Genomic DNA, 13,754 nt, shown 5'->3' with positions numbered 1-13,754 from the left:
CAATACGTACATGTCTTGCAATGATGGTTTTAGTTTATGAGGCTAGATGTTTTCTATTTACAAGCTATATAATAGGAACAGATAGTTTTATCCTGTCCGGTTATAAACAGAACACATACATTTGCTATGCATACATTCATATCTTAATAACTGTTTTTACTCTCATAACAGTGGGAGCTGAGTGTAAAGATTCCAGTGACTGCATGATACACAGTGAATGCAGAACAGGAACCTGTGCCTGCATGGACAAATACGCGCCTTCTTCTGACAACAAAACATGCATTGGTTATGGTAATTGATTTTGTATGATTAGATTTATACAGATATATATATATATAAACCATTCCTTTTTAAAAATACTATCACTGAGTATTTTTAATTCAAACGATTCTAAATTTATTTTTGCATCAACGAAATCAGCTTGTAAAATATGGATTCTCATGAATATTAAATGGAAAATCAGGCGGTTTAGTGAGTTTAAACAGCTTCTTAACGAGAAACACACACACTTAACAACATAACATTCACTAGCAGCACATATGTAACACTTAATCATTAATAAATGTATACCTTAGGTAAGCCATTCGAGGAGTAACTTCGAAGCCCAAATTTGGTGGTCATGGCACCATAATTTTGTTTCATTTACGATCACGAAAGTTTTTAGACTAAAAATGAATTCACGCTTCGTTGCTGTTTAGTTGTGTCGATATCATTTAAATGATAAGCGCCAAGTGCAACATTTAAACCTGACATTATCGAATACCTTGCCTCTAATGATAAGGGTCGCGGGACTGTATGGAACCTATACCACTAGTCGCAATATACACAATGCGATTACCCAAGAGTCGCCCTTCTCTCACATTTAGGTCTTATAATAGGATAGAGTGAGAGTCTTACTTGAGCATAAGCCACTACAAAATGATTGAAAAAGTACTCTTTTGCTGGCTTGCACGTTGTTTATCGTCACCCATAATTGTCGACACATATCAACTGATGTATACTTTTTAAGTTGGAGCAGAGTGTGATGACATCAGTCAGTGCATTGAACATGCGGAATGTAGCGGTGGGAAATGTAAATGTACCGACGACTATGAAGAGGACAAAAATTGTCAAAAGAAAGGTATGGACTATGTCCAGCATGTTATTCAACACTTTGATATCAATTTTAATTCTTTAAGAGGATTTTATAAAACATAAATAACATTTTAAGCACTTTATTTGAAAGCATAATCAATAACACCACAATAATCACCACCATCACCATAAACAAAAAACACAACAACAACATGACAACCACCCCACCACAACAACAACAGCAATTATTTAAACAACGAGGAGGAAAATGTCATTATATGTTAAAGTTTCTTAACACAATGCAACAGAGAGTTTTGAACCGGTAAGCCAACATTCTGACTTGCACACAGCATAAGATAACACGTTTTAGAATAGTCTCTTTCCGACATAGCTACTGCTATACAACTAGACAGAACAAATATTTTTAAATTGATTCATCTTTTATACTACTTTATGTTTTGTATCCTATATTTCAGACTCGCTGCCTCTACCTCTCTGGGCAATTATTCTGATTTCTGTTGGCGGAGGACTACTTGTTGAAATATTTGCTACGAGTTGCATCTGTCGTAAATGTCACAATAACGTCGCAATTTCATCTACTTTTCCTGATGCGCTGAGTTGGAACGTTTAACCTTTGGATCATCTACTGCGTCACGCATAGGGCCTTTCATGAAACTCTTGGACCACTCATAGATCCGAGTTCTTGACATAGCCGTAGCACCATACGTATTTTGGATCATAGATAATGTCTCTTGTCTGCTTCAACCTATCAAGATGCAAAATTTGACGGAATTTCGTTGTTTTGGATTCAGTATTCATGATTTCACTAAATGTCTATACGTGTTCTCCTTGCAGACCGGAAATGACGTCGTGGACGTCTAGTAGCTTAGTTACTTTAATATGCAGAGCTAATTAGGAACATAATTGTTAAACAAACTCGTAGTTCTAAAGTCAGTTTCGGTGTTGATGTATGAATGACCCGATCACGCTCACCCCGACGTTACAACAAAATAAATCGTCTAAAAGAAAAAAGTATGTGTATGCATAATTTGAATGAATAGAAGAAACGTGTTGGTACAAATACCCAAAAATCCATACGAAGATGTCAAGAAATAAACATATGATTGCATTTGTCATGAAATTGTGTATCGTTTTATACTTTTAACATTATATTGATGTTTTACTAACAGATGTAAGTTTTTCTGTTTAAGTCTTTATGGCCTAGTGGTAAAGGCGTTGGCGGTTGTCTATTTTGTCATGACTTTACCGGCGTGTGTTCGGACCCCACTACAACCAAAATATCTTTTCACACTTGTATTGTATTGGATTGTATTTTTTCCTGCAATTTCGATATCACAGAGTAAAATAATGACAAAATAAGAGCCGGATGCATCACCTGGAAAACTATTAAAAACAAAAAATGAGCGAGTCTCATTAACAAATGTAACAAATGTAATAAATGCTTGAAAATGTTTCGAGTTTGATACATATTTGGGACGTAAAGAGTGTTGAGTTTAATCGTTTATCGACGAAGATTGTAACTGGAAGTTCAAAAAGTAACTTTACATAAACATTAATTAAATATGAGTCGGATAAATACGTATGGAAGGGTATTTAAGTAAAAAATCAATTCATATAAATGAATTATTCTTGTATGTAAATTACATTAATATTATGGTAAATTTATATTCTATCATTACTGCTAACATTCGCATTCATACTATTGTTACGCACATTTAGAGATGTTACTACATCTTAGTTACAAATAGCTGCCATATATGATATTCATATAAATGTATTATTCTTGTATGTAAATTACATTGATATTATGGTAAATCTTTGTTCTATCATTACTGCTTACATGTGCATTCATACAAATGTTACGCACATTTAGAGATTTTACTACTTCTTAATTCCAAATTGCTGCCATATATTAGAAACTTGTTAATTTTAGATTTTATCTACAGACTGACAAATGTCTGCTGACTACTGCCTAATAACTGCTTGCGTGAATCTGAACGAATAGTTTATTTATAATTCAAATTAAGAAGTTAAGGTTATGCTAAGCGAAAACATCCAGTACTATAACACAGCCAGCAAGCAGTAGACAACAAGCATTTGTATAAATCCGTGACGAAGCTAAATTCATATAAAGCTGGGGACCATTATCTTCGGTTGTTTCCGTGATTCGCAAGGTGCGCACCGGTGTTACCTGAAAAAATACCACGGCAAATTCCTACCGCGAGGAGCGTGTTCCCTCTGGGTCGGCCCAGTTGTCTATCCTAAATTATGATCGGACCTGCTTGAGGCCATCAGAATTATTAATGTCGTTCATCTTTGTCGTGATATTTTTTTTTACTTTTATGTTATAAAAGGAAAGGCAATATTACTATATTATAGTATATTCCATACTTATTTAGGAGTCTATCATGAACTATTTTAATGCAACGTTTATAAATACGTTGAAACTGTTGTCTATCACAGATTATTTAGCTTGACGAAATAGGCTATTGAGCAAACAGATTTTAGGCTTAAAAGTATCACGTTTATGAAACTGTTGTCCGCATCTCAATAATATGTACCTTTTAATACGAAGTTGTTAGTGTCTATCAAAGAAATATTTTAATTGATATTTATGTATGTCATACAAAAATAACCCTATCATATACCATTTCTTTTATGGACATTTGAAGGTACATATTAACAAAATTAATTGATATATTTTATTTTTTGCATCAAATATGTTCTTTGATAATATAAAGAAAAGTACATTGATCAAACAAGTGTAAGTGAGAAAGAAATAGAATTGGCTTCAATTGCCAATCAATAATTTCTGCTCACAGTCTGCAGTCTATCACAGATCAATGAGCAATTGCAATGACCAACAGTTAACACAAACGCTTCCGTGGGAGGGGGGATGGCACACCCGGCACATGCCCCATCACTAAAGTCTTCAAAGTTTGCATTCTATCTCAAAGGAGTGGAAATTAATAAACTACACCTTTCAAATGCCATCATGTGCAGGCGATGTGAACTCATAAAAACAACAAATTCAAACAGCGCAACCTCCTTTAATTATGTCCTCTTGATGTTTCTTCATCCGTATATAAACAACAGTTTCCACGTCTTCCAACAATTTCCAATACTGGTGAAAATGTATCCATCATCCGTGTGATATTTGTTGAAAACAAGAAAAGCATACATGCCATAAAACTGAGAAAAAAGTTATTTTCTCCAGTCTTGTAGCAGAACGCAATCCTTGAACATGTGCAAGATATGCCATGAAGTCAATATCACCACTACTTGAAGGCCACCGATGTGTTATGTTCACTTGTATGTCTTTCTGATGTCTTCACAAATTGCTTACGTCTAGCGGACCCTTGGGGGGAGGGGTACGCCCCTTAGGTATGTCCTCTCTTGGGGAGCGGAGTACGCCCCTTAGGTATGCCCTTTCTTGGGGAGCGGAGTACGCCCCTTAGGTATGCCCTTTCTTGGGGAGCAGAGTACGCCCCTTAGGTATGCCCTCTCTAACGTCTATTCCTGAACTCTCCCCTGCTTTTAAGATAAACTTTCATAACCAGTATCACTTATTACCTTATTATTATAATAAAATTCATTAAACTTATCTTGAAGCCATATGATGGCAGATAAACAATGGTTAAAGTTAAATGAACAGTAATGTTCATTTCTATTTTTTTTATTGTTAAGTTTAATCCCAGTATGAAAGATTCATTTTATATTAGAAAATAAATAAAATATATATGTTTAGGAAAGACAATTAAGAAAACCATGTTTTATGATAGACAATATGTTTTTATGTAAATGATAAATAAGAAAAAATATTCTTATTGTCTATCATGAAATATATATTTCTTATTGTCTATCATGAAAAATATTTCTTACTGTCTATCAAGAATTGTTTTTATTATTGCCTATCATGAAATATCTTTCTAACTGTCTATCATAAATATTATCATATTTTATGATAGACAATAAGAATTTTTTTTTAATATTTCTTATTGTCTATCATGAAAAATATTTCTTATGGTCTATCATGAATTATTTTTATTATTGTCTATCATGAAATGTTTTTCTGTCTATCATAAATTTTAATACATATGTTTAAATTAAATATTTCTTATTGTCTATCATGAATTTTTTTCTTACTGTCTATCAGGAATTATTTTCATTATTATCTATCATGAAATATTTTTCTTACTGTCTATCATAAATTTTAATAAATATATTTTATGATAGACAATACGAAAACAAATTATACATAATTACAGTAAAGCAAAAACCATGATTGACTGTAAGAAACTTACTACTTGTGTTTTCATGAACAGAACAGAACAGAATTTTATTTAGACTTATGCTCATGCATCTCGTCATACACAAAGTATACAAATAATTATTACATACAATTTAACAATACAGTGGTCAACAATCAAAATCTGGAACGATGTCAAAGCATGTTTCATGTAATTATAGGACAAATAAGAAAAATATAAATAATTCTTATTGTCTATCATAAATTTAAAAAACAACAACATATTTTACGATAGATAATAAGAAAAAATCTGGATAAACAGATAAGGCCTGTAAATATGAAAATTTGTTCATGCTCAAGTCAATCGTATGATCAAACTTCAAAAGATTAAAACAGTAAAATGCTTAATGTTTTACTGATTTTCAATATTCCAACTCATTTTAGCTCAAGTTAGGCTCTTCCCATCTTTAATTTAGACAAGAGACATAGTGGTCCTACATCGCTCAACTTATTAAAGGGTTACAAAAGAACCATTGCAAATAATCTTTGTGAAATAGCCACCTCAGGACCGCTTAGACACACAAGGACATGCAAAGACACCTCAACTTTAAGGGAAAGCTACTTTAAAGCACTGTACTAGGTATTAAGCAGTTAAGAACTAAAAAAAATACCACATAAAATCATTTTTACCGGTTAAAATCGTTTTTGTTTGTAATAATTACAAAAATGTAGAAAGGGCTCAACGTCTCAACCAAATGTTCCCCTTTGTCTTTACTGGTTTAGAATGTCTATTTCTATGTTATTAACCTTGCCGGATCAAGTAGAAATTGATCTTATTAACCCTTATTAACCCTACCCTGGCCCTAAATCCTAGTGGTTATTTAGGTTTGTCGTCAACCAATTAACTGTTAGTGTTTCTTATGAAACAGTACCTCTCATGGCACTCATAATATGCATGGACTATTTAACACTATTAAAACACGTTATTTAGATTTTGACGGACTAAAACATTATAATTGATGTCTTTCAGTACATATTTTAAAGCTTTGAAATAGATTACCCACTACTGTTAGTGTCTTTGTGTCCTAGCTTGTGTGTCTTGGCGGTATTTACCAATAATAGTTGAGCTAAATTTTGCCCCCTCCATTTGTGATTTCTTGGTTAGATATTTAATTAGTTTTCCAGTAATGCATATATACCTGGTGATGATTGAACCCGTGACACTAGAAATCCTGCTCTCTACCGCTAACTGAGCTAGCTGGGGACCTCAGTGTAAACAGTGGCTCAGTTAGTAACGGCATGAATTTACATAATTTCAAAGACTTCTCTGCCCCTAAACCAGCCCTTTTTACGATTTTTGATATTTCATGTTGCTGGTGTAGGGTCAGAGGAATTTCTATAGTGAAAATGTGGGACTCTCCTTCCCCTCGCAGGAGAGGAATTTAAACCACTATATCTTTGTAAAACATTATTTAATAAACATTTTAACACTATGCATCTGTTATCTAGATATTATTGAACCTATCTGAACAGAAAAAAATGTTTTGTACACCTCAGATATGTTGTGGTAAAGGTTACAGCAAATATGTATGGCATAAGTACATTTATACATGAGGCATTTGATTTGTCAGATAACTCTGAATTGGATTGCCTCTAACTAAGACCTAATGGTTTAAAAAACAAAAGTTAAAGTTCAGATAGGTTAATAAATATATTGATAATATATTTGTAACATTGAAATATTAATCCAATGCATGGTTACAGAGATATATTGATTTAAGTTTCTCTCCTGCGAGGGGGAGCAAAGTCCCACATTTTCACTATAGAAATTCCTCTGACCCTACACCAGCCACATAAAATATCAAAAATCGTAAAAAGAGCTGGTTTAGGGGCAGAGTAGGCTCAGATTAGGTAAGGGGGGCCAGTCTTGTAAGTTAGACGTGGGTTCAAATCATTGTCCTACACTAGGTATATCTCCATAAAAGTACAATTTACGTCTAAACAGAACTTTATACCGATCGGTTAGTGCAAAACTAAAATTGATTATAAGATTTGCACTGACCAGACAATGTCGATTTCCCTTGAACACTGTAGAACGATTTTGCTTCTTCAGATTTTTAAATTTATATAGAAACTGTGAGATAAATAGTCATTGTTCCAGTTTGCGATGAGTCATTTAACGTGTACAACCCAATTTGTAAAACATTAAAACTTTCGCACAAGTTGCAAGTAAAACATTAAAACTTTCTCACAAGTTGCAAGTCCAATGTATCCGGATTGACGTATCCGAATTGCATGCTTGCGGTCGACAAATATAAACTTCTATTTGGACAAATATATACTCCTGATTAAGACGTAGGAATGTTGCGGCTTGTTTAATGTAATTTTTCAATGTACAATGTATGTTTATTGATATTTACCTCATACGACGTGTATATAATATGTGTTGTTTTGTTATCGTCGTTGTTCATCGTATTATCTGGGGCTGTAGAAATCGGGTAATGTTTATCCATGCACCGTCTCGTCACGGAAAATCCCGAAGTTATGAAGATGCTTGACAGAGTGACCTCCCGTTTATAGCAATTTGCGCTAGAATTTTGTTTTTTTATTACTGGTTCCCTTCCATATCTCGAATAACACAATGCACAATGCTTTGTGCGTTATGAGTGCTTATATTGCAAAAATCAGAACATTGAATTTGTGTATTTCTAATTGATATAAGGTAGAAGTGCAATTTTAACATTAGAATCTACATGTTGAAGGAAAGTTTGATTATGCTGCATGCAGAAGTAATGAAGCAACACAATGAACTCGCTCAATTACATGCACGAATAAGACGGTTATTATTTACACGCAATAGCATGCATAAACATCTTGGTAATAATAATAGAATGTCGATTTACCATTTGAGACTATGCAGTTGTCACTAGTATGAATACAAATGTCACTAGTATGAATACACATGTTAGCAGTCATGATAGAATATAAATTTACCATAATATTAATGTAATTTACATACAAGAATAATGCATGTACATTAATTGATTTTTTACTTAAATACCCTTCCATAAATACGCATGGTTGATATTGCATTATTGGTTTAAACCTCAATAAATAAGTGAAGCAAATCTTTTTTACATGCATTTCACGATGCAAACGTCGTTTGAAGGAGCAAGACATAAAATGTTTTTTGTTGTTTATAAGTGTTGTGGTTTAATCTTAAGTAGGCATAATACATACATCCGTTGCAACATGTGTCATTGTTATGATGAGTTCAGCAAGTTATACGGAGATAGATTCTATCAGACTTTCAGTCATGATGAGTTCAGCAAATTATACGGAGATAGATTCTATCAGATTTTCAGTTATGATGGGTTGAGCAAATTATACGGAGAAAGATTCTATCAGATTTTCAATTATAAGGCGTTTGCATTTTTTTTCGAAAATTTCTTAGTACAAAATGAATATGTTTTTGTGTCAATATAGTCAACACTACCCTATTAACCATGTATTGCGGCTTAGAGGTGATTGCAGTTACTTTAATAAATATATTAGCATTTTATTTTAATTAATCCACTAGTGTTCACTAAGTATTTGAACGTCTTTCTTTTTTCTTTCGTAAAATTAGACCAATTCCTTATGAGAACAAACCATGTGTATGTTTTTGTCCTGAAAAAGAAGGTTAAAAAACATGATCTTTGAAACTCTTTAATTGTTGGCCTTCTCCACCAACTGCCCTGTGGAAGGTTCTTAAGTAGTACGTTTGCTATCAGTTGAACGGATAAACAGATTGCTTTTGTCAGAAAAGTTTTGAAAGCCGGCTTTTTTAATTGTTTTGTGGAACAATTTCCTGTGTTTTCTAAATTAAAATTATTCCATGGCGTAGCGTATTTTTATCCTATTTTTCAAATATACATGTAATTGAACCTAATTAAATATAAGTGTGATGTGAATATTAGGGTATACAGTAAAACGCTTCTATAGATTAATGATATGAAATAAGCGCAAGACCTATCACCGCAACGCCTAAGCTTTGACAAAACATAGAACATGTATGCATTGGATAATTTAATCAAACTTAAATATTTATTTTCTTCTAAAATATTGATAAGTAGACCTCACTAAGTGTATATAGATTCCAATTATGGCTGATTGGCGTATAAAAAAGTAACAGCTGCTCTGTAAAGATCTTAAAACACATTAAAACATTAAGTATTGCCATGAGTAAAGAAACTAATTTTATTGGTATTCCAAAAACGACTTCAATATTGTGACCCTTAAACAAATGATAACAAATTTTTGCGGCATTTTAGCGTATAAAATAGCCTTGTAGGCGAATGTAAACGGTTACGCAATGACGTCAGAGATGCGCCGACGGTGGTGTAACGTAGTAAATCGAGAGACCTAAATTTCGAGACCAGAACGGAACTCCTATAATTTTTGATTCCGGAGATATCTTCGAGATTAGCTCCCCCTTACGAGCAATATTCAGTATATCCTCAGCTAGTTGGTTAAGTTGTTGGAAGACAATATACACCAGCTCAACTCGTAAATAGAACGGTTAGCTTAGTGACATAATAGCGTTACGTTTAGTAAACATCCACACGTTAGTTCAGAGTGAATTTTAAACATTATTTACAGAGTGGACGGGTGCCATATTGTATGTTTTTATAATAAAATATATGCCATTGAATGACCATAGAACGAAAATTTAAGCCATCAAAGTCCAGAATTATGACTTTTAAAACATTACAAACTACACTTTCTCCGTTTAAATGCACTTGGATTATACAGCATCATTTCGTGCATAAAAGCAGTGAAAACTCGTTATTCTGAAAATACAAACAAGTCTTAAAAAAGTTTCGCAAATATGACTTATTTCATCCTTAAAAATTCTTATTTCCCTCATTATGGGAATTCCAAAGATTTCGATAAACATGATGTATTTTCGTTAGGAAACGAAAGTTATGTGAAGTGGATATAGAATGGAATTTCAAAGCTATAACTTTTATAAAGTTTACTTATAATTACATCGGATTAATTATGCCAATATATTACGCAGTTATGTGCACTGTTTGACTAATTCGCATTTCTGAATGGAACATGAATGATTATTTTCACAGTTCGATAGATTAATCATATTACATAAGTAACATCAGCTAGATGGCTATTCAATGTTTTGTTGTGGACATGGGCCGGTATCTATAAAACATCTTTAGTCATTTCTTAAGATAAAAGAAAAGAATAAGTGGTATTAGAATAATAGTATGTATATTAAAAAATGAATAAAAATAAAGTATTTCAGATATGATTAAGCTTTCAAGTGACCAGTAAGATAAGTTTTTTTAGTGAATACCGTCCCAGGGGACAGGATTGGTTTCCCAAGTACTCATTGCTTTTTATATGAACTACGTATTTAGAGGAAAACACAGTACAACTTTTTGGCTGGTACCAGAAGACAATGTTGAATATTGAGTGTCATCAGGATTGACCCCGCATCGGGGTTCATTGTTTATCCATGGTTGTCTTCTATGGCTTCAAAGACATATTTCTGATACCAGTTGTGTTGTCTTGACACAATAAGCACCTACATGTCCTATCGCAATGACTTCTGCTTCATCTTTTGCTGCTGATTATAATGAGCTAGGCAAGTAATAGACGTAGATGATTTTTGTGTCATAACAAATGATTGGGCTGTGTTTGTGCAGTTAATATGTTTTTGAAGGAACAAATCACTGTCCCAAAAATGATTTACTAGCAACCTAAGAGCCAATTAGTAACGAGTGTTAGTTATTTTTGTTGTTCTAGTTATTTCCCTTTATTTCAAACAAACATATAGGTAAATTCCCTTTTGAATTCGCTTTTAAATTAATGAATAGTTGTCAAACTCCGTTAAAGCTCGGTAATCTGTGGCGCTAAATCCAACGAGTAATGTAACACAATGACCCTCGCCAATATTAATTCATCTCTGTTTAGGTCATCATTCCTATCTTTAGCTACTAAGTGGTCAAAATGTCATAGCGATTATTTTCATTTGAGCTTCATTACCGTTACCGGCAGATGTCGATTAGATATTCTGAGAATAGATGGAACAGTCAATCGCTTTAGCATATGCTAAGAATTGCCCTTAAACTTGAATATTGATTATCAAAGGACCTGCCTTTTGTTAAACTCATACTTTTCTTCGTACCGTCGAAGATCAATCGACTTACACCCTATGTCAACCGCTAATGGCTTATTTAAGTTCTGTCCAGAAAATAGTTTAATTACCTTCTTTTCTAAAGTTCTGTCAAAAGGGTTTGGTCTAGTTAAATTTTACGTCACTAACACAATTGATTGACAAGCTCCTTTTTGTGGCGATAGCCAGTAAAACACTTTGATATTTGTCACGTCATGAGAAATGTATCACATGATATCGTTATACTATTAAGGGGTAGTTAGGAAACAGTTCTGAATGGTCAACTGTAATTGGGGTCAATTGGAAAATATAAAACACTTCTCCGGAGCTCGATAGGGGAAAACGAATGTTAGTTTAGAGTCAGAGTCTGGGTCTGTTTCTGGTTAGGAGTGTGAGTTATATTCTGCAAAGTAGTTAAAATCTGAGAGAATGTAATTGGGTTTAAATCTTCAGGTCTACGGGCCGAGTTTAGGCAGTCTGTCAGGTAAATATTTGAGAGTCAGCTTTGCCCTCGTTTTATAAAACAAAATAATTGACAATTAATAAATAAATACTTGCTAACAATAAACTTCATGTTCTGTCATAGAACAACTGGATCAGTTAACTAAACTCATCGCTCCATGTCTTGTCGAATCGAGCCGGTGTGATATAAACTCTAAAATTGTGATGGGAGATCGATTATACATAATTCATTTAAACTGTCAAAACGGTTGACACTTTGGGATAATAGCTACTATTTCAAGGTATATAGTATGTATTACAACATTATATTAATCACTCTGGTTGCCACGAGTTAACGCGAGGTTGTGGTTTTATGTTGTGAGCGGAAACGGAGTATCCGGAGATAACCCACTTGTCCGGCTTGGTGACCACAAACTACACTCACATACGCCCAGGCAGGGAATCGAGCCCGGTCGCCTAGGTTTGAAGCGGATGCGCTTACCACTGCGCTCACCGATAACCCAACATGTTTAAAATGATCGAAAAACTTTTCTTTTTGGATGCAAACTGAATTTCAACAAAACTCTGATAAAAGATTTGCTTGTCAAGTTTGCTCAACTTCGTTACATGTAGAAAATGTTGCATGTCTTACTACTGCCAAAGAGTGTACCTAAAATCTAAGTGTTATCTAATGCCTTTAAATTGTGAAGCTAAATCTTCCACTATTGAAGTGAGGTAGATTGTAAAAAAATAAATAACAAAAGAAAGAATCTATCTTAATCCCGTAAACCCGTTTTAAGGAAGTTAAGAAACCGGCCATTATAGTTTAGTGGCACAATTGTACTAAGACTTACGGTTTAGCATGCGTGTGTTACCTCAATCTGACTAAAGCGCATAACTATTGAATTGATTGAAAGGAATTGAATTGATCAATTAATTGTTCATGTTTGCAAATGTTTTATTCTGTCTAATGGTTTTATTATTTTGATGCCAGTACACCTCGATTTACTGAACTCTTTATGTGTTGTATTACCTAGACATGGAATCCGACGTTTAAGAATATATATGAGCGACGGGAGAAACTGAAACGTAGTGTGTCTTTTAACAGAACAGAACATAATGTTAATTTCGACTGAAATATGTCCCTGTATTTCTATTATATTAATACATATTGGGCATTAACTCATTGGCATATTGTTGTTTAAAGCTAGGTGTTAACGAGTCGGTCTAGAGGACTGTTTCATGGATCGCTGACCGTGCACCTTACATCCGTCTTTATGCCAACAAAGTGGGCAATAACGCTCATGAAGAAGAAAAGTAGGCATAAAATGTATAACAAACTGGTTGCCATTGATCGTGTCAACCACAAAGTTATTGAGGTTTCTGTACGGCATTATTTACTGATGGTGATATTCCTTAAATTTATCCATGGGCAGAACAATTATATTTTGATGAAACAACATAAGGGCATATGTTTTACATGTAACCCCTAGGAATTGTGGCCATATATATGATCATATATAATGCACCAATCGCATCAAGATCTTCTTTTTATACTATATAATCTGCAACGATTTGATAAAGGAAATATCACTTATAATGTAACCAATAGTAAAAAATAACTAAATTCTTATTTAAATAGAGCACATTCCATCGAGCTGTTTAGTTGCTACGACATTTATTGCTTTTGAGATTGGGTTCGTAATGTGAACACATCCTCACTGATGGGCATCATAAGCACCCCTGGTATAGTCCCTTACGGCTGTGTCAAACCGGGACTGATTTCCCTAG

The sequence above is a fragment of the Mya arenaria genome, chromosome 15, assembly GCF_026914265.1.
Source record: "Mya arenaria isolate MELC-2E11 chromosome 15, ASM2691426v1".
NCBI classification, from domain to species: Eukaryota; Metazoa; Mollusca; class Bivalvia; order Myida; family Myidae; genus Mya; species Mya arenaria.
The sequence above is the reverse complement of the archived record's forward strand: the minus strand, read 5'-3'. Positions refer to the sequence as shown.